Raw genomic sequence first — 23,226 nt, 5'->3', positions numbered from 1 at the left:
GCAATTAGTTTCAAATATCTTTTTTTTCATTTCGAGATTTTAAATTACATTAATTTTTATGCGTGCAGAATTTTGTTGGATTTTATATTGATATACATTTATTTTTAAAATCAGTTTGAATGTGAGTCGAAATTTCGGGATTAAAAACAGTTCAGACCGCACCGAAATATGCAAAATTTCGTATAATTTTTTAACGTGGCCACAATATGGGCTGTAATGCTAACAAAAAGAATATGGGCTCCCAAAAAAACCTTAATAATTTGCACATGGGCTGTAAATTATTAGAAATAATCGCAGATGGGCTGTATGCTGTTTTCCACAGATTTGAGGCTTTCCTAAAAAAAGGTTGACGCACGAGAAGTGACTGTTGGATGGCCATCCAATGGCCGTCTTGCCTCTTCAATCTCTGCTCTTCCTGCTCCAGCCACTCAAACAAGCGCCGGCGGGACTGCTTGCTCCCTCCTCCCCGCGGCCGGCTCTGCTGCAGCGTAGGCCTCACCGCCCCACTGTACTCCCATCGCTGGCCTAGCCATCCCTCTACTCACCCACACCTGCTATTATTTTCCGGCGACGACAGACGAACCAGTAACCCCTCGTACAGTCGTACTCCCCTCCGCGTGGGAAACAACTGCCGAGTCTTCCCTGCCTCCGTGTCGTTCCCTTCCTAGGCCTCGCCGTCGTCCACCGCCCTAGTGCTCTCGGCGCGGCCTGGTCAACGTGGTCAACGACCGACATGCATCTGAAGTGGACTGTACGTGGAGAGGCCGACAGCTGGGTCCACGGCCGCACGCAAGGAAATGCCTCCTTATTATGCGCAAAATAATGATTCCTCCACCTGACATCAGGGACCCACTGAAAGGACCTCTGTATTTCACGAAAAAAGTTACCGCCGCTGACAGCTCGGACCCACCAGCTATATCTTCGCACGCAAGGAAGTGCCTCCTTATTACGCACAAAAAAAATGAATACTCCCCCTTTTAGCTGGGATCCAGTATAGTGGCAGGCTGACTTGTGGGCCTACTAAGTTGACGGGGACGGAGGGCTTTGTCAACTTAGTCAATATGCACGATTCTAGCTCCAGTGACCGTACGATGTCCATCAAACGGCCATAGTGCTTCTTCAACCTCTGGTCTTCTTGCTCCAGCCGCCCAAACCAGCGCCGGTCGTGCCTCGTGATCCTGCCTCCCGTGGCCGGCTGCGATGCGGCAGAGGTCTCACCGCCCCCTACTACTCCCCCGCTGGCCAGGCCATCCCTCTACTCACCCACACCCCCTGTTACTCTGTGGCGACGGCAGCCTCACACCACAGCGAACCAGTGAACCCTCGTACTCCTCTACGCGTGGGCATCCACTGCCGCGTCTTCCCTGGCTCCGCGTCGTCCCCTTCCTAGGCCTCGCCGTCGTCCACCGCCCTGGTGCTCTCGGCGTGGCGTCGTCAACGTGGTCAAGGAACAGCTTCCATCGGACGTGGACTGTACATGGAGAGGCTGACAGCTGGGTCCATGGCCGCAGCAAGGAAGTGCCTCCTTATTACGTGCAAAATAATTATTCCTCCACCTGACAGAAGGGATCCACCGGACAGGCCACCGTATTTCGTGAAAAAGACGTTTCCCTCCTAACTGCTGGGACACACCAGCTACACCTTCACACAGAAGGAAGTGCGTCCGGGCAAAAAATGATTCGCCCCCTGACTGCTGGGACCCACCAGCTACATCTTCGCACGCATGGAAGTGCCTGACAGTCAGGACCCACCTGGTCGAAGCGTACGTAGCATTGTCATTCTGGTCGCGAATGTGTACGTACATACTGGTCGATGTAGAGGCGCGCACGTGTCGTAGTAGAGGCGCGCATGTGTCGTAGTAGAGGCGCACACGTAGTATGTACACGTACGTAAAGCGGCCAGGGTGCAAGAAAGAAAATACGGCCACGTATGTGTACATACGGGCGGGGTCTCGAACGCCTACTCGCGCATACGTACGGCCAGGGCTCATGTACATGGCTGGGTCCAAATGGAGAAACAGCGTCGTCGTCATGTTCATGGGGAGGCAACGGAATGCGTTGTGTTCGTGGGGAGGCAACAGAATGCATCGTGTTCATGGGGAGGCAACAGAATGCGTCGTGTTCATTGGGAGGCAACGGAACGCGTGGGAGCCAACCGGCTGGGTCAGAACGGAATGCTGGTCGTGTTCATCGGGAGGGCTTGGACGGAATAGGCAATGGAAACGAGGCCTGGCGTACCGCAGAACGGAGGAAACGGACCTCCTACGGTCGAAATGGGGGTCCTGTTGATCGGGAGGGGTGTGGCGTATCGCAAAACGCAGGAAATGGACCTCCTACGGTCGAAACGGGGGTCCTGTTGATTGGGAGGGGTGTGGCGTACCGCAAAATGGACGAAACGGACCTCCTACGGTCGAAACGGGGGTCCTGTTCATCGGGAGGGGTGTGGCGTACCGCAAAACGGGACTCCACGGGATACTGTTCATCTCCACCATCGACCTCCTCCAGCCTCCACGGGGTACCGTCGACCTCCTCCAGCCTCCACGGGCTCCTGTTCATCCAGCCTCCATCGCGCACTACTCCACAGGCTACTGTTCAACCACCCCTCCACCGTCTACTATTCATCCAGCCCTCCACACCACGGGGTCCTATTCAACCACCCCTCCAAGGGCACCCTTCCACTATCTACTGATCATCCAGCCCTCCACCACACCACGGGGTCCAGTTCATCCAGAGGCAACGCCACCTCTCACTGTTCATCCACCCCCCGGTAACGCTCACTGTTCATCCAATCGATCGGCTTCAGTTAGCAGCAGTAGCGAAGGAATCGCTCGATCGGGTTCAGTTAACAACCATCGATTAATCGCTCGGGTTCAGTAATGCGTAGCCTGTAGTGCAATCGCTCGGGTTTAGTTAGAGCCAACACCTCGCACACACGCGCGTACGTGTATGAGAGAAACACGCATCGCTCGGCCCTCGACCTCCCACCGTAACCAGAACTCCCCGAAATTTTCCTCGCCCTCGCTTCTACCATGGTTTTTTCAGTCATGGACGGACCAAACAATGTCATGCAGCTGCGTCTCCGGCCCACCCAGGACGAAAAACCCATTTTCTATCATGATTTTTTGTCATAGAAGTAGGAGCCCACCACATCTATGATGATACCGGGTTTTGTCACAATTATCGTCATAGAAGTGTCATATGTATGACATAATTTTTTTTAGTTCGGCCCAAAATGTCACGGATGTGTCTTTTTTTTGTAGTGTAAATATCATGAATGCTATGCTTTGTGTGATTTGGATGCTAGTGTTTCCACGATTCCAAAGACTTTGTGTGATTTGCTAGGTTTCCGTGATTTTGATGATTGCTCTTTAAACTTGCACCTTGCGGATTCCACTATTAAGAAACCTATGGGAAGAATTAATGATGTTCTTATTGTTGCAAATAGGAATTATGTGCCCATAGATTTTATTGTTCTTGACATAGATTGCAATCCTTCATGTCCTATTATTCTTGGTAGACCTTTCCTTAGAACGATTGGTGCAATTATTGATATGAAGGAAGGGAATATTAGATTCCAATTTCCGTTAAGGAAAGGCATGGAACACTTCCCTAAAAATTAAATTAAATTACCTTATGAATTTGTTATGAGAGCCACTTATGGATTGCCTACCAAAGATGGCAATACCTAGATCTATCCTTGCTTTTATGCGTAGCTAGGGGCGTTAAACGATAGCGCTTGTTGGGAGGCAACCCAATTTTATTTTTATTCCTTGCTTTTTGCTCCTGTTTAGTAATAAATAATTTATCTAGCCTCTGATTTGGTTGTGTTTTTTGTGTTTAATCAGTGCTTGTGCCAAGTAGAACAGTTGGGAAGACTTGGGGAAAATCTTTTTAATCTTGCTGTAAAAACAGAAACTTTAGCGCTCACGAGAATTCCTTCCATTTTTATTTGGAAAGTGATATTTAGTTAATTATTTTTGCAGATGATTAATATATAAATTCCACATGGCCAGCAATTTATTTTAGAATTTTTGGGGTTCCAGATCTTGCGTTAGCTACAGATTACTACAGACTATTCTGTTTTTGACAGATTCTGTTTTTCGTGTGTTGTTTGCTTATTTTAATGAATCTATGGCTAGTAAAATAGTTTATAAACCATAGAGAAGTTGGAATATAGTAGGTTTAACACCAATATAAATAAATAATGAGTTCATTACAGTACCTTGAAGTCATGTTTTGTTTTCTTTCGCTAACGGAGCTCACGAAATTTTCTACTTTAAGTTTTGTGTTGTGAAGTTTTCAAGTTTTGGGTAAAAGATTTGATGGATTATGGAACAAGTAGTGGAAAGAGCCTAAGCTTGGGGATGCCCATGGCACCCCAAGATAATCTAAGGACACCTAAAAGCCAAAGCTTGGGGATGCCCCGGAAGGCATCCCCTCTTTCGTCTACTTCCATCAGTAACTTTACTTGGAGCTATATTTTTATTTACCACATGAAATGTGTTTTGCTTGGAGCCTCGTGTATTATTTGAGTATTTATTTGTTAGTTTCCACAATCATCCTTTCTGTACACATCTTTTGAGAGAGACACACATGATTCGGAAATTGTTAGAATACTCTATGTGCTTCACTTATATCTTTTGAGTTATATAGTTTTTGCTCTAGTGCTTCACTTATATCTTTTAGAGCACGTCAGTGGATTTTTTTTATAGAAACTATTGTTCTCTCATGCTTCACTTAGATTATTTTGGAAGTCCTACAAAACAGCATGGTAATTTTCTTTATTATGAGTGTGTTGAATACTCTGAGAAGTTTGATACTTGATAATTGTTTTGAGATATGGAGATGGTAATATTAGAGTCATGCTAGTCGAGTAGTTGTGAATTTGAGAAATACTTGTGTTAAAGTTTGTGATTCCTGTAGCATGCACGTATGGTGAACCGTTATGTGATGAAGTCGGAGCATGATTTATTTATTGATTGTCTTCCTTATGAGTGGCGGTCGGGGACGAGCGATGGCCTTTTCCTACCAATATACCCCCTAGGAGCATGCACATAATACTTTGCTTTGATAACTTGTAGATTTTTGCAATAAGTATATGAGTTCTTTATGACTAAGGTTGAGTCCATGGATCATACGCACTTTTCTTCCTTCCACCATTGCTAGCCTCTCTAATACCGTGCACCTTTCTCCAGTATCATACACCCACCGTATACCTTCCTCAAAATAGCCACCATACCTACCTATCATGGCATTTCCATAGCCATTCCGAGATATTTTGCCACGCAACTTTCCACCGTTCAGTTTACTATGACACGCTCCATCATTGTCATATTGCTTTGCATGATCATGTAGTTGACATTGTATTTGTGGCAAAGCCACCGTTCATAATTCTTTCATACATGTCACTCTTGATTCATTGCATATCCTGGTACACCACCGGAGGCATTCACATAGAGTCATATTTTGTTCTAAGTGTTGAGTTGTAATTGTAGAGTTGTAAGTAAATAAAAGTGTGATGATCATCATTTTTAGAGCATTGTCCCAAGTAAGGAAATGATGATGGAGACTATGATTCCCCCACAAGTCGGGATGAGACTCCAGACGAAAAAAGAGGCCATAAAAAATAGAAAGGCCCAAATAAAAAAATAAGAGAAAAAGAGAGAAGGGACAATGCTACTATCCTTTTACCACACTTGTGCTACAAAGTAGAACCATGATCTTCATAATAGAGAGTCTCCTATATTATCACTTTCATATACTAGTGGGAATTTTTCATTATAGAACTTGGCTTGTATATTCCAATGATGGGATTCCTCAAAATGCCCTAGGTCTTCATGAGCAAGCGAGTGGGATGCACACCCACTTAGTTCCTTTTGTTGAGCTTTCATATACTTATAGCTCTAGTGCATCCGTTGCATGGCAATCCCTACTCACTCACATTGTTATCTATTGATGGGCATCTCCATATCCCAATACGCCTAGTTGATGTGAGACTATCTTCCCCCTTTTTTGTCTCCTCCAAAACCACCATTCTATTCCACCTAAATTGCTATGTCCATGGCTCACGCTCATGTATTGCGTGAATATTGAAAAAGTTTGAGAACACCAAAAGTATGGAACAATTGCTTGGCTTGTCATCGGGGTTGTGCATGATTTAAATACTTTGTGTGGTTAAGATAGAGCATAGCCAGACTATATGATTTTGTAGGGATAAAATTTCTTTGGCCATGTTATTTTCAAGAGACATAATTGCTTAGTTAGTATGCTTGAACTATTATTATTTCTATGTCAATATTGAGCTTTTGTCTTGAATCTTTCGAATCTGAATATTCATACCACAATTAAGAAGAATTACATTGAAATTATGCCAAGTACATTCCACATCAAAAATTCTTTTTTTATAATCTACCTACTCGAGGACGAGCAGGAATTAAGCTTGGGGATGCTTGATAGGTCTCCAACGTATCTATAATTTTTGATTATTCCATGCTATATTATATTCTATTTTGGACATTATTGGGCTTTATTATACACTTTTATTTTATTTTTGGACTAACCTATTAACCGTAGGCCCAGCCCAGAATTGCTGTTTTTTTGCCTATTTTAGGGTTTCGTAGAAAAAGAATATCAAACGGAGTCCAAACGAAATGGAACCTTCGGGAACATGATTTTCGGAACGAACATGATCCAGAGGACCTGGACCCTACGCCAAGCAATCAACAAGGAAGGCACGAGGTAGGGGGGCGTGCCCTCCACCCTCGTGGGCCTCCTGTTGCTCCACCGACGTACTCCTTCCTCCTATATATACCTACATACCACAAACTACCAGATACGGAGCCGAAACCCTAATTCCACCACTGTAACTTTCTGTATCCACGAGATCCCATCTCGGGGCCTTTTCCGGAGCTCCGCCGGAGGGGGCATCGATCACGGAGGGCTTCTACATCAACACCATAGCCCTCCGATGAAGTGTGAGTAGTTTACTTCAGACCTACGGGTCCATAGTTATTAGCTAGATGGCCTGTTCTCTCTTTTTGGATATCAATACAAAGTTCTCCCCCTCTCTTGTGGAGATCTATTCGATGTAATCTTCTTTGCGGTGTGTTTGTTGAGACCGATGAATTGTGGGTTTATGATCAAGTTTATCTATGAACAATATTTGAATCGTCTCTGAATTCTTTTATGTAGGATTGGTTATCTTTGCAAGTCTCTTCGAATTATCAGTTTGGGTTGGCCTACTAGATTGATCTTTCTTGCAATGGGAGAACTTCTTAGCTTTGGGTTCAATCTTGCGGTGTCCTTTCCTAGTGACAGTAGGGGCAGCAAGGCACGTATTGTATTATATTGTTGCCATCAAGGATAACAAGATGGGGTTTATATCATATTGCATGAGTTTATCCCTCTACATCATGTCATCTTGCTTAAAGCGTTACTCTGTTCTCTTGAACTTAATACTCTAGATGCATGCTGGATAGCGGTCGATGTGTGGAGTAATAGTAGTAGATGCAGGCATGTAACACCCACGATGCGGCTATATCTCCCATGTGTCGGAGCACGACTTAGAGGCATAACCGCATTGTAGGCATGTCGCAAGAGGGGTAATCTTTACACCTCCCATGTACTGAATAAGAAACAGGTACAGAGTTGTCTTACAATCGCCACTTCACACAATACATAAGAATAGCATTACATCATCCAGATACAATCAAGGTCCGACTACGGAACAAAAATAAAGACAACCCCAAATGCATAAGATCCCCGATCGCCCCAACTGGGCTCCACTACTGATCAACTGGAAAAGAAACAACACAATGAACACGATCTTCATCGAGCTCCTCCTTGAGCTCGGTTGCGTCACCTGCACGGTATCATCGGCACCTGGAACTGGTTTTGGAAGTAATCTGTGAGTCACAGGGACTCAGCAATCTCACACCCTCGCGATCAAGACAATTTAAGCTTATGGGAAGAGAAAAGATATGTGAGGTGGAGCTGCAGCAAGCACTAGCGTATATGGTGGCTAACTTACGCAAATAAGACCGAGAAGAGAAGCAAAGTACGATCGTGAACTAGAAGTGATCAAGAAGTGATCCTGAAACTACTTATGTTCAAACATAACTCCAAAGCCGTGTCCACTTCCTGGACTCCGCCGAGAAGAGACCATCACGGCTACACACGCGGTTGATGCATTTTAATTAAGTTAAGTGTCAAGTTTTCTACAGCCGGACATTAACAAATTCCCATCTGCCCATAACCGCGAGCACGACTTTCGAAAGTTCAAAACCCTGTAGGGGTGTCCCAACTTAGCCCATCACAAGCTCTCACGGTAAATGAAGGATATTCCTTCTCCAAGGACGACTCGACCAGACTCGGATCCCGGTTACAAGACATTTTGACAATGGTAAAACAAGACCAGCAAAGCCGGCAGATGTGCCGACAAATCCCGATAGGAGTCGCACGTATCTCGTTCTCAGGGCACACAGGATAGGTCAAGCTACGAGTAAAACCAACCCTCGAGTTGCCCCGAGGTGGCCCCGCAGGCTGCCCATTTCGGACCAACACTCAGAGGAGCACTGGCTCGGGGGGATTTAAAATAAAGATGACCCTTGAGTCTGTAGAACCCAAGGGAAAAAGGCTTAGGTTGCAAATAGTAAAACCAAGGTTGGGCCTTGCTAGAGGAGTTTTATTCAAGGCGAACTATCAAGGGGTTCCCATAACACCCAACCGCGTAAGGAATGCAAAATCAAGGAACATAACACCGGTATGACGGAAACTAGGGCGGCAAGAGTGGAACAAAACACCAGGCATAAGGCCGAGCCTTCCACCCTTTACCAAGTGTATAGATGCATTAATTAAATAAGAGATATTGTGATATGCGAACAATAATCATGTTCCAACTTAGAACAAACTCCATCTTCACCTGCAACTAACAACGCTATAAGAGGGGCTGAGCAAAGCGGTAACATAGCCAAACAACGGTTTGCTAGGACAAGGTGGGTTAGAGGTTTGACATGGCAATATGGGAGGCATGATAAAGCATGTGGTAGGTATCGCGGCATAGGCATAGCAATAGAGCGAGCAACTAGCAAGCAAAGATAGAAGTGATTTCGAGGGTATGGTCATCTTGCCTGAGATCCCACAAGGAAGAAGAACGAGTACATGACGAAGACAAACGGACGTAGTGAAACGGATCCTCACAAACGCGACATTATCGGAACTAACCCGAAGAAGCAACACCAGAAAGAAGCAAACAACATAGTAAACAACCAACACATGAACATGGCATGATGCACAAACAAGTATGATGCATGTCCGGTTTAATGAAGCATGGCATGGAAAAAGTGCACAAGCAAAACTACAAGTTAAGTGGAGCTCAATATGCAACGAGTTTCATATTGCCGAAACACCACATTCAAGTTATTTAGTTCTCTCCCATTTATGTACTCAACAAAATTAAATGTTGGTTAGCATGTCAAGGGGTGAAGGATAAGTAAACTACACATTTAAGCAAGTTTAAATGAGGCCTGAAACAACAACAATTCCGGAAAGTCCCCATATGTAATATTTGAATTTGGTACTGTTCTGACCTAAACCAAATCTTAGAGTTGTTAAACATGCAAAGTAAAGCCACCATGTTAAACTAGGCATTTTCCACCCTATTTACATATAAAGTTTATTAAATTTGGAGTTATGGTTATTAAGTTATGAATTAAATCATTTTACATGGCAATATGGCAAAGTATATGCAAACATCATTTTTAAACATTTTAAACATAGATGAAAGTTGCAAATTATTAATCTACATAAAATTCTAAGCATTTTGCATATATAAAGTTTTTACATATGATGCATGGTTTGCGAGTTTTAATATGCATGGAGGTTAGGGACTTTTCTGTAAAACTGCGTTCTCTGGAATAAATAATAAATTTGTAGAACTGGAAAAAAACTTTACATGCTGAAACTAAGCAAACGGGCCAACAGGGTAATAGGCGCAACATGACTATCACATGCCCATGGCGCTAAATACCGAAGGTTGTGGGAAGCTCACCCATGGGCATGGCCCGTTCTATGGTGCGGTTTGGATCTAGCAGCGGCTGGGCTAGGCCTTGGCTCACGCAGCCCACGATGGCACTGGAGGCGGGCCTTGCTGCCGATGCGTTGTAGGCGGTCAACGGTCGAGACGAGCGAGCCACTGCTGCTCGTTGCCAACAGAGGCAACAACAGGCGACAACAAGCCATGGTGACGACTGCTTGGGGCGAGGCAAGGGAGGTCCGGCAGGGCGCAGGTCTCCAGGGTGGCGGGCCTGGCCGGAAGGGAGCATGAGGGTTCGAAGCGAAGCAGGCCGCAGCGAAGGGACTTGGCGCGGAGGAACGAGGTCCACGGGAGCGCACACGAACGCGATGGAGGCGGGGCAACCGGCGGAAGGGCTTGATCCACAGCGGATCTGGTCGGAGACATCGGGTTTGAGGTGGAGGTCACCGGAGTCCGGCGAGAGGATGGCGGGGACGACGACGTGGGGGCTCCGGGACAATGTAACCGTGGGCTTGGCGATCCCTGGCGGGGATCCTGTCCATGGTGCTCAGGAGGAGGCCTATATGAAAGAACGAGGGAGAGAGATCAGGGGACGGGGAGAGCAAGGGAAGAAAGAAGCAGCGAGGAAGGGAGGCGCTCATCTCTTCCATGGAGCTCAGCTCAGGGACGAGGCCCTCAGCTGGCTCGGGCGATGGGTGATGTGGAGGCATTCGTCTGCGGGGTGGATCTGGTTGGTGGAGATGGACCTCAGAGGTGATTGGCCCGCTGGTGAAATCGAGGAAGAAAAGGAGGCGCATGTTGGTGGATTGGCTACGGGATCGGGAGGGGATCCTGAGGTGGGAGACAACAAGGTGGAGTGTGGCGGCGGCGAGGAGGATCCCTAGAAATTAGGGATTTGGTCTGATTTATATAACAAGTGGTTTTTGGATAGGGGCATTTGGTCCCTCCGATCTTAATCGGACGGCACCGGACAAATAGTCTAGGGAGACCAAAAAGCAAAACAGAGATGTTTTGTAGATGTTAGGGGATGGTCTAAACGCAACAGTGATGACTATCCGGGTCGGGTTTGGGACAGTTTTTGGACGCGCGCGAGGAGGGCCGTAGGCTGACGAGAGAGGTAAGGTCGGGCCTAGCGGTGAGTGGTAGCGGACTATGCCGAAAGCCTTGGGCAGAGAGAAGAGAAGAGAAAGACCCGACGACTGTTTCCGGAGACCGAAAATGTCCGACGATAGACCGACTATACTGCCACTATAATTATTCGCTCGGGCATCAAACGGACTCCAAATGCGATGAAACTTGGCAGGCGGCCGCTGGGGCGTCAAGGAGGGGATGTGTTCATTGTGTTGTTTCATTTCCAGTTGATCAGTAGTGGAGCCCAGTCGGGGCGATCGAGGATCTTTTGCATTAGGGGTAGTCTTCTTTTATTTTGGTTCCGTAGTCGGACCTTGATTGTATCTGGATGATGTAATGCTATTCTTATGTATTGTGTGAAGTGGCGATTGTAAGCCAGCTCTGTATCTCTTTCTTATTCAGTACATGGGAGGTGTAAAGATTACCCCTCTTGCGACATGCCTACAATGCGGTTATGCCTCTAAGTCGTGCTCCAACATGTGGGAGATATAGCCGCATCGTGGTTGTTACAAGTTGGTAATCAGAGCCATCCCCGACTTAGGAGCCCCCTACTTGTTCGAATCGTTTGGGTTGTTCAGTCTAGAAAAATGTTTTGAGTCTTTTATGATTATATATATCGGAGAGTAGGATTCTTTTTACTCCTCAGTCCCTTCGTCGCTCTGGTGAGGCATCCTGACGTAGAGTTTTGACTCTTCTCTTCTCAAATTTCACAAAAAAAATTTAGGATCACGCGGGTATCTTGGAATCGTTCCGATGGTTTTGTGATGAGAACATTGTTCTCGGTGCCTCCTGACATTTAGGGGTTGTGGCAGTGTCCCGGGGAGTTGAGCTCTGAGGTGTTGTCGTCACAATTTTATCGTTGCATTTCTGGAATACCTGAGTTTTCACCGACATCGAAAATCTCCTTTATGCAGTTGTTGGTGAGATAACCTTGACGCCACCCAGTACTGGGGTGGGAGTTTGGGAGTATTGCCATAACTCGTATAACGGATGCTTTTCGAAGGTTGAGGTAAACGATTTCCGTAGGTTTCTTGGTTATGTGTTGAAGGATGGATACAACTGGATGTAGGTATTGTTAGTTTGGGCGAGATATTATGCTTCCCCTGTATCCCCAACACATGATTGCATAACTAGAAAGTTTCGGGAGTTTATAAGTGGGAATTCAAGTAGCCCTTAGGATATCTTTCCGACAGATACATGATATAAGATTGGGGTTCGACATCTAGTGGTCCGCCTATCCACGGTTGGTTTTACAGTGGTCTTGTTGTGTCTTAAAGAGTCCTTGGCTGTGCTGACTCGGGGACGCTTCGTATGTCATGTGCACTGCCTTGTACATGATGGTGATGTATGATCGAGCCTGTGTGGGTCCCACCACGAAAACTTCAGACGAAATCTCTATCATATGTTTGTTCCAGCTTATTTAGCAAGCCAATCCTTTGTTTTGTTTTTGAGTTGTGGTATTCGAGTTGCTTCGAAGTCAAATGTTGATTCCATACCTTTTTCTAAGCGATGTTTTCATACTCCTATGCGAATACCAATCCTTCATGATAATCAAGATTGTCATGTCAATCCTTTTCAACCGGCGTATTTCTCTTCAAGTGGATCCGATCTTTTTCAACATTCGCGAGATCAATTCTCAGTTCTTTGCAACGGTGTTTGCTTCATCCGTCCCAAGTTGTCTTTGTTTTTTTCCCGCCCACCTACCCTTGTTTCTTCAAGGACTCGGATTTCTTAATCAAGCATCCTTTTATTCATGTGAAGTCTCTTCTTTCTTTTCAATCAATGTTCTTATCCGGTGATTCTCATGAAGATTCTAAGGGGGCCTCAAGTTCATCATTCTCCGTTCTCTTTCTTTTCCGGTGGATTCAATCAAGCTTTTGGTGTTGATCATATGCCTTTTCATCATTGCAAATACCTTCTCATGCCGGTGCACCTCATAATCATTCACTTCTCGCTATTCATTTGTTCAAGAGTGCTGAAGATATCTCAGAAGGCTCGTCATTTAATTCAAGATCCATTCAACCTATTTCGAGATTGTCATCTCATTCAAGCTATTTAAATCAACCGATGCAATCTCCCTTTCAAGTAATTGTTCAACGGTGTTTCTTTTGAGTGGGCCCTAACCCACATGTCTTTTCCAGGATCCTACCTGACTCTTCTAATTTTTTCTGGAGTTATAATTAAATTCATTTCAAAGTTGACATAAGGATGAATTATCATCAGTCATATGTGTTTCTCCAAGATCTTTCAAATTCTTTTTATCGGTGGTTCAACCTTTCTAATTTTCATTCTGGAGTGCCTCAACAATTCTTGTTGGTGTTTCTCGTCGTCATTCTCAGATTTGAAGACTGAAGAAATGTTTCCTCTAAATCTTGTGCCTTCTCTCGAGGATTCTCAGTTCAAGCTTGATTCCATCCTCTCATAATTGTTTTTGATTGTGAGAATACTTTTTTAGCCATCCGGTGCAATTCAAGAGTCTTTTCAGTTTGATTCTTCGGAGACCATCATTTCGGGATTATTCATTCCAGCTTCCAGCTCTCGTTTCTCCAAATATTACCGGTGCATCGATCAAATATCCTCTAATTAGTTCTTGATCTCTTCGTTCTCTTGCATCTAAATTCCCTCAAGTATCTTCATTCGTTTCCCAATTTTTCCCGGTACTTCGCTATCTTTTCCTTGATCGTTTCTTAATTCTTACGGTGGTTTCTTCCAAGTTTCTTCTTCCTTCATTATCATATCAATTTATTCGTTGTTTCAACCCTTCCGGTGGTTCGTTGAAGACCTTCCCAAGTTTATAGTATATCTCTCTTAATCCTTTCTACGAGAATAAGTAGTATGCCAAATCCGTTGCTTGTCATCAATTTAAATTGGTGAAGGATAAGCATAATGTAATTCTTATTCTTGTTTCGTCGAGTAAATTCAATTCCTTATTCCGGTGGCTCATCAAGTTCTCGGTTTTCAATTGTTTCATCTTTTCTTTCCCGGAGTTGCAAGCTCTCGCAATTATATCACCACAGAGATCCATCTAAATCATTATAAGGCTTCACCTTGTGTTGTCAACTTCTCTTTCTTTTTATCATCATTTTGTTACCGGAGTTCTTCATGGAGACTCTACATGGCGGCTCATCAAGGATTTAATTCCTTCTCGAAGTGTTCATCAAGATTCTTTTCAAAGGAGCTCAAGTATTCTTCATCTTGCATTCTGAAGTGCAATTCTTTCTATCTTATCTTTTCAGGTGGTGCTATGCCTTTCTTGACAATTTCCCTTCATGCTTCATGATTCACAAATTGTCCGGAATGACATATTTTAAACCCATCATTTTCAATTCGTTCATAAGTTTCTTTTCAACCCATCAATCCCTTCATTGGAGTTATCTTGGATTATATTTCACCTAAAGCTTTCCCTAAGGAATTTTGCTATTATGGTGCTTATAAATGACCCAAGTTCTTCATTTATCCTCCCGGTGAAATAAGTTTCCCGTCTCCTAGTTCATATCAATCCAATCTATTGTTTTTCGTTAGTGGCAGAATTTCACCTCAAGATTTCGAGATATTTTCCATAAGCCCACAATAAGCTTACTCTTTTCGTTGTTGGTTTTCCAACAACTTCGTTCCACCCTTCTCCTAAAGATATTTTTTTCAAGATCATTTGAGGTAGAAGATGTTGTTTTCCCCTCCGTTCTTTTGATTCGATTCCTACATTCGTTCCGGAGGCATGGTATTGTTGCTATATTCAACCATCATCTCGTTTTGTCAAAGATCATGTTCTTTTCGTGCTTATCCATTTAACCGGAGTGTCATGCCCTCTTTTCAAGTTCTTCCATCTTATCAAGTTTTACCTCCATTCTCAACCGGAGTGCTATCTGGAAACTTTCTTACCCCTTGTGCCATTCTTTCAATAGTTCCGGAGGCAGTGTGTTGTTGATTTCATCAAGTATCCTCTCATCTTGTCAAATTCATGTTCATTTCCTTCCATTTACAGTCAGCGTGCTGCCCAAATTATATCATTCTTTTTCCTCCTCTAATTTGTTTTAGCCTGAGTGTTGTGTCTATCATTCCTCTTCTAACCGGAGTCTCATCCAAGTGCTTTCATTTTGCCAAGTTCATATTATTGCTTTCCATTTCCAACCAGAGTGTTGTTGTAATTGATCCTTATCGTTCCATGTACATCTCATTTCTAACCGGAGTGCTTGCATGTACTTCTTGTACATTGCAACCCTTTTTCTTATGTCTTTCAACCTACAAGGTTCTAGTAATGTTCCTTGTTCCTCTTTTCTAACGGAGTGTTTTCAACTTTTTTCATCTTGGTTGTTTCTTCTTTAAATTTGTTCAACCTCGCAAGGTTCTTTGGTTTCACTCATTTGTCAAAGAACCAACTTAGCTTTACCTTTTCCCCTTCCTCTTCCATTTTCCCCGGTGCCATCCTAGATCTTGGGACGAGATCCTCTCGTAGTGGTGGAGTGTTGTGATGACCCGAGACCGATGCGCCAGGTGTCTTCCAGTTATTCGCTGGCGTTGCCATGTCATTTGCTTGCATGTTGCATTTCATCATGCCATCATTGGCATTGCATCATCATGTTTTTGAAACTTCCATGCGTCCGGGTTTCCCCAGTTTCGCCTGTTGTCCGTTCTGAGCCAACCACACTCGCACGCGCCCGCGGCATGTCCGAAATAGTATTTTATAATTGGCCGGAGAATGTTCTCGAAATGGGTTGAATGTTGGCGTGCGGTGTTGTTTTGTTATCAGTAGGCCGCCTGCCAAGTTTCATCGCATTTGGAGTCCGTTTGACGCCCAATGGATAATTATAGCGGCAGTATAGTTGGTCTATCGTCGGACGTTTTCGGTCTCCGGAAACAGTCGCCGGGTCTCTCTCTTCTCTTCTCTCAGCCCAAGGCTTTCGACACAGTCTGCTACCACTCACCGCCAGGCCCAACCTTACCTCTCTCGTCAGCCCGCGGCCCTCCTCGCGCGCGTCCGAAAACTGTCCCGAACCCAACCCGGATAGTCATCACCGTTGCGTTCAGATCATCCCCTAACATCTACAAAACATCTCCATTTTGCTTTTTGGTCTCCCTAGCCTATTTGTCCGGTGCCATCTGATTAAGATCGGAGGGACCAAACGCCCCTATCCAAAAACCACTTGTTATATAAATCAGACCAAATCCCTAATTTCTAGGGATCCTCCTCGTCGCCGCCACACTCCACCTTGTCGTCTCCCACCTCGGGATCCCCTCCCGATCCCGCAGCCAATCCACCAACCTGCGCCTCCTTTCCTTCCTCGATTTCACCAGCGGGCCAATCCCCTCTGAGGTCTATCTCCACCAACCAGATCCACCCCGCAGATGAATGCCTCCGCATCACCCATTGTCAGGACCCCGACTCGATGTCACATCGATCTAGCCGGTAACACCTCATATCACTTTGCGGCCTCACGCACGGTATCCCCACGGGTGTCGCCTTACCTTTGCCCGGGACCGTTTGCGCCTTTTGACTCACGTATATGATAGTGTCGCTAGCATCCATATGATAAGGAGCCCGGGCTGACATGACTAGTCGTAAACCCAAAGTGGCACAGACTTACAGGGACAGGCATTCATGACCCAGGTTCGAACGTGTCGGTCATCAGCAAGTGGGTCCGGGCTGTAGCACTGGGCTAGCAGGACTCCGGTAAACCGGGCTGTAGCGGGCTAACAGGACTCCGGTACTCAAAGCGTGACATTTCCCCGAAGGGACAGACACAGGAACGAAGAAGGACACATGCCGGCCAGCCTAAGTGTTCCAGAGCAGTAGCAAGCTACCATGGCTCAGCGGTAACACTAGGAGACATTTCCCGATAAGAGAGGCTACTAAAGATAAACAACTAGTTAGTCAGATCCCACACATACCAAGCATTTCAATAACATACACACAATATGCTCGATATGTGCAATACAACATGGCATCACAAAATGACTCTACGACTCAAGTAGTTTATCAATAGGCTCCGAGGAGCGAGACATTACAAACATGGGTCTCATGACCAACAATCAGAGCATACAAGTCAAAACACAAGCGGAAGCTATCATGTCTGAGTACAGACATCTATAAATGAAAAAGGCTGAGAAGCCTGACTATCTATCAGATCCTGCCGAGGGCACAAGATCGTAGCTGAGGTAACAAGCTAAACGTCGAAGTCCAAGCGGAACTACTAGTGAGACTGAAGTCTCTCTGCAAAAACATAAAATAGGCAAACGTGAGTACAAATGTACCCAGCAAGACTTACATCAGAACTAACTACATATGCATCATTATCAACAAAGGGGTGGTGGGGTTTAACTGCAGCAAGCCAGCTTTGACTCGGTGGCTATCCTAACTACGACTGCAAGCGACTCTTTTGAGGTGGCGCACACGAGTCCACATATTCACCATATCAATACACCACTATGGATCCGCTCCCGTCTCCCTACGAGAACGCCATCCATAGCACTCACGCTTATCTTGCGTGTTTTAGAGTATCCACTTTCACTTGTCTATGAACTGTACAAGGGGTCCACGTTTCCATATCCGAGGAATCCGGCTATTCGAATAGATGATGTTAACCCTGCAGGGGTGTACTTCTTCACACACGCTTTCGCCACTTATCGCCCTGTACACGTCATGTACCTCGGCAACCTTCAAGCGGAAGCCGGGCGAGGGAGTCGGCCACGACCTGACTAACCGAACAAGTCTCTAGTCCAGGTTTATCGCCTATTCGGGTTCCATCCGCAAGGAGATCTGGCCGGGGTGTCGCTCACGGCCCCAAACGATGTGAGCAGGGTTCCCAAGCCCACCATCCGGGTGCCACTTGGTACACCGTGCCACTGTGCCTAGTCTGTCCCAAGCCCACCTGTACCGGGTGCCACTTGGTAGACTACTAACACTGCCTACAAACACCAGAAACTAGTTGCAACTCCTGGAGAGAGATCAAGTTGATTAATAAGTCGAGAGGGCTTGGAGCGCCCGGAGCCCAATGTGTGGTAGTAACTGATCATGGATCACAAACACAGAACTCAGTTCCTGAGGACGGCTGCAATGAGACAACCCACCATGTACTCCTACATGGCCTCTCACCGCTACCTTTACCAAATCGTGTTCACACACTTAGCTCACACACAGTAGGACATGTTCACACGCCTCTGATTCATCCCCGATGAATCAGACCTGACTCAACTCTAAGCAGTAGCAGGCATGACCAACAAGCATGAATGAGTAGGCACAACAGGGCTCAAACAACTCCTACTCATGCTAGTGGGTTTCATCTATTTACTGTGGCAATGACAGGTCATGCAAAGGATAAAGGGTTCAGCTACCGCAGCAAGTATCAAATATGTCGTTGTTGTCCTAATGCAGTAAAAGAGAGCAGGAGCGAGAGAGTGGGATTTTATCGGAATGAACAAGGGGGTTTTGCTTGCCTGGCACTTCTGAAGATAACATTGAGTCTTCATCAGTGTCAACGATCACATCATCGATACAACGTCTATCGAGGGGGAACAACACCGGTAAACAGAAGGAAACACAATCAATGCAATGCACAATATGATGCATGCTATGACATGGCAACATGCTGGTGTTTTGAGTTAATGCAACTGGCAACAAGTTAAATGGGGTTGGTTTGAATACAAGATTCAAATTTAAACTCCATATGTGATTATTCAAATGCCATTTACGTCATTTGCCCTAAACAGTAGTGATAAGTTGTTCTAACATGCATGAAAATGGTACAGATGGATTCCTTGAATTTTTCTGATAATTTTTCATATATAATTTATTTAATTTGGAGTTACGGTTAATTTTCTATGATTTTTAGAAGTTTATATAATTTTCTGGAATTTCCTGAATTATAAAAAATCCAGAAAATGGTTTATTGCGTCAGCCCCACGTCACAGTGACGTCAGCAGGGTCAACGGGCTGGTCCAGGTCAAACCTGACATGTGGGGGCCATACGTCAGTGACACAGGAGCTAATCCCGGTCAAACCCAGCGCTGACTGGGGTTTGACCAGGGGTGGGGCCCGCTGTCAGTGGCCTAGGGGGTTAGTTAGTGGGGTCATTAGCGCTAATGACGACGCCACGTCAGATGCGCCGGCGATGAGTCGCCGGTGACCACAGAACACGGCGGGGCACGCCGGACTTGCGCTAGAGGCGTCAGTTTGGCGCGCTGAGGGCACCAGGGGATGGCCCTTGCTCCCGCGCATCCAGAGGACCGAGTGGGAGGTCGTGGGGTCGACGGAGCTCGTCGGAACGGAGCTCGCGGCGGCGGCCGGAGTTCGGGCGAGACGCGAGCGAGAGCTAGGGGGCACGGGAAGGCGAGCTGGGGCGTGCTACGGGCTTGTGGAGACGGTCTGAGCACGATGGTGCACTCAGGTGGGAGCTCCAGTGGCTCTGGCCACGATGGCGACGAGGCACGGTGGCGGCGAGCTTCGGCCGTGGTGGAAGAAGGGGCTAGGGGACGAAGTCAGGTGCGGGGATTGAGGGGAAGAGAAGAGGAACTCACGGGGAGTCGGACGAGACGCTAAGTGGGCTCGGGGACGTCCTGTCGGCGGCGAATCGAACGGCGGCGAGTTCCGGTGGCCGAGGAGGGGAACGGCGACGTGGGTGGCGATGCAGGGCTCCCGGCGTCACGTGAGTTGGTGGAGACGAAGAAGAAGGCGCGGCGGTTCTTCTGGAGGCATCGGCGAGGCGAGGGGTGGCCGGTGGCCGCGGCGAACAGCGTCGGAGGCGACGGCTGCGCTCGGCACGAGAGGGAGAGAGAAACAGAGGAGGATAGGGACGGAGGGAAAGAGCGAGGAGAGTGAGAGAGGGAGCCAGGGGCTACGTGGCATCGCGGGAGGCGACCAGGGGAGGAGGAGGCAGCCAGGCAGGGAGGAGGTGGCCGGGGCGCGTGGCCGCACGCGCCGGGCGCGTGCCCGTCCTCCTGGCAGAGGAGGAAGGCGACAGGGGAGGGAGGCGGCGGTGGGCTGGGCCAGCGGGAGGAGCTGGCCAGCTGGGCCGGCTACAGGTAAGTGGCCCAGGTAGTCTCTCTCTCTCTTTTTATTTCTGTTTTTATTCTGTTTTTGTTTTATTTAAATTATTTTGCCACTGTTTTGAATTTTAAAAATAATTCAAACAATGCCAAAAACTCCTCTGAATATTTTATAATGCTAGATGGACTTTTCCAAAAGCTTATAAAATATTTCAGGGGTATTTAAATTATATTCTAATTATATGAATATAATTCAAATTCAAATAGCTAATGATTTAAATTCAAAGTCCCAAAAATAAATCCTTAAAAATGTTCAATATTTTGGTTGGGACCAGAACCCTTACCAAAATTTATCAAACATTTAAGAAGAGCCTTTTGGAGCAATGAATGAGATTTCTAGGGTTTTTGCCCCTCTTTTATTTAGGGTTTTGAGGCTTCCAATATTCCTCAATTCAAGTTTCAAAAATATAGACATGATGCACACATGAAGCTAACCTAGAGCAATGCCAGAAGCTAGGGATGTGACACCCATCACCCGAGCCAACCGAGGGCCTCGTCCCCGAGCCGAGCTCCATGGAAGAGATGAGCGCCTCCCTTCCTCTCTGTTCGTTCTTCCCTTGCTGTCCCCGTCCCCTGATCTCTCTCCCTCGTTCTTTCATACAGGACTCCTCCTGAGCACCATGGACAGGAGCCCCGCCAGGGATCGCCAAGCCCGCGGTTGCATTGTCCCGGAGCCCCCACGTCCTCGTCCCCGCCATCCTCTCGCCGGACTCCGGTGACCTTCGCCTCGAACCCGATGTCTCTGACCGGATCCGCTGTGGATCAAGCCCTTCCGCCAGTTGCCCCGCCTCCCTCGCGTTCGTGTGCGCTCCCGTGGACCTTGTTCCTCCGCGCCATGTCCCTCCGCTGCGGCCTGCTTTGCTTCGAACCCCCCCTTCTCCCTTCCGGCCAGGCCCTCCACCCTGGAGACCTGCGCCCTGCCGGACCTCACCTGCCTCGCCCCAAGCAGTCGTCGCCATGGCTTGTTGTTGCCTATTGTTGCCTCTGTTGGTAACGAGCAGCAGTGGCTCGTTCGTCCCAAGCGTTGACCGCCTACAACGCATCGGCACCAAGGCCCGCCTCTAGTGCCATCGTGGGCCACGTGAGCCAAGGCCTAGACCAGCCGCTGCTAGATCCAAACCGCACTGCAGAATGGGCCAAGCCCATGGGTGAGCTCCCCACAACCTTCGCTATTTAGCGCCATGGGCGTGTGATAGTCATGTTGCGCCTATTACCCCATTGGCCCGTTTGCTTAGTTTCAGCTCGTAATGTTTTTTTTATAGTTCTACGAATTTAGTATTTATTCTAGAGAACGCAATTTTACAAAAAAGTCCCTAACCTCCATGCATATTAAAAGTCGCAAACCATGCATCATATGTAAAAACTTTATATATGAAAATGCTTAGAATTTTGTGTAGATTAATAATTTGCAACTTTCATCTATGTTTAAAATGTTTTAAAATGATGTTTGCATATACTTTGCCATATTGCCATGTAAAATGATTTAATTCATAACTTAATAACCGTAACTCCAAATTTAATAAACTTTATATGTAAATGGGGTGGAAAATGCCTAGTTTAACATGGTGGCTTTACTTTGCATGTTTAACAACTCTAAGATTTGGTTTAGGGCAGAACAGTACCAAATTCAAATATTACATATGGGGACTTTCCAGAATTGTTCTTGTTTCAGGCCTCATTTAAACTTGCTTAAATGTGTAGTTTACTTATCCTTCACCCCTTGACATGCTAACCAACATTTAATTTTGTTGAGTACATAAATGGGAGAGAACTAAATAACTTGAATGTGGTGTTTCATCAATATGCAACTCGTTGTATATTGAGCTCCACTTAACTTGTAGTTTTGCTTGTGCACTTTTGCCATGCCATGCTTCATTAAACCGGACGTGCATCATACTTGTTTGTGCATCGTGCCATGTTCATCTGTTGGTTGTTTACTATGTTGTTTGCTTCTTTCTGGTGTTACTTATTCGGGTTAGTTCCGATAATGTCGTGTTTGTGAGGATCCGTTCGACTATGTACGTTTGTCTTCGTCATGTACTCGTTCTTCTTCCTTGCGGGATCTCAGGCAAGATGATTATACCCTCGAAATCACTTCAATCTTTGCTTGCTAGTTGCTCTCTCTATTTCTATGCCTATGACGTGATACCTACCACATGCTTTATCATGCCTCCCATATTGCCATGTCAAACCTCTAACCCACCTTGTCCTAGCAAACCGTTGTTTGGCTATGTTACCACTTTGCTCAGCCCCTCTTATAGCGTTGCTTGTTGCAGGTGAAGATGGAGTTTGTTCCATGTTGGAACATGATTATTGTTGGGATATCACAATATCTCTTATTTAATTAATGCATCTATACACTTGGTTCAGGGTGGAAGGCTCGGCCTTATGTCTGGTGTTTTGTTCCACTCTTGCCGCCCTAGTTTCCGTCATACTGGTGTTATGTTCCTTGGTTTTGTGTTCCTTACACGGTTGTGTTATAATGGGAACCCCTTGACAGTTTGCCTTGAATAAAACTCCTCCAGCAAGTTCCAATCTTGGTTTTACCATTTGCCACCAAGCCTTTTTCCCTTGGGTTCCGCAGACTCAAGGGTTATCTTTATTTTAAACCCCCCGGGCCAGTGCTCCTCTGAGTGTTGGTCCGAAATGGGCAACCTGCGGGGCCACCTCCGGGCAAATCGAGGGTTGGTTTTACTCGTAGCTTGACCTATCCGGTGTGCCCTGAGAACGAGATATGTGCGACTCCTATCGGGATTTGTCAGCACATCGGGCGGCTTTGCTGGTCTTGTTTTACCATTGTCGAAATGTCTTGTAACCGAGATTCCGAGTCTGATCGGGTCGTCCTGGGAGAAGGAATATCCTTCGTTGACCATGAGAGCTTGTGATGGGCTAAGTTGGGACACCCCTGCAGGGTTTTGATCTTTCGAAAGCCGTGACCGCGGTTATGGGCAGATGGGAATTTGTTAATGTCCGGTTGGAGAAAACCTGACAATTAACTTAATTAAAATGCATCAACCGCGTGTG

This window comes from Triticum dicoccoides, chromosome 7A, assembly GCF_002162155.2.
Source record: "Triticum dicoccoides isolate Atlit2015 ecotype Zavitan chromosome 7A, WEW_v2.0, whole genome shotgun sequence".
Lineage (NCBI taxonomy): Eukaryota > Viridiplantae > Streptophyta > Magnoliopsida > Poales > Poaceae > Triticum > Triticum dicoccoides.
This window is presented reverse-complemented; position numbering follows the sequence as displayed.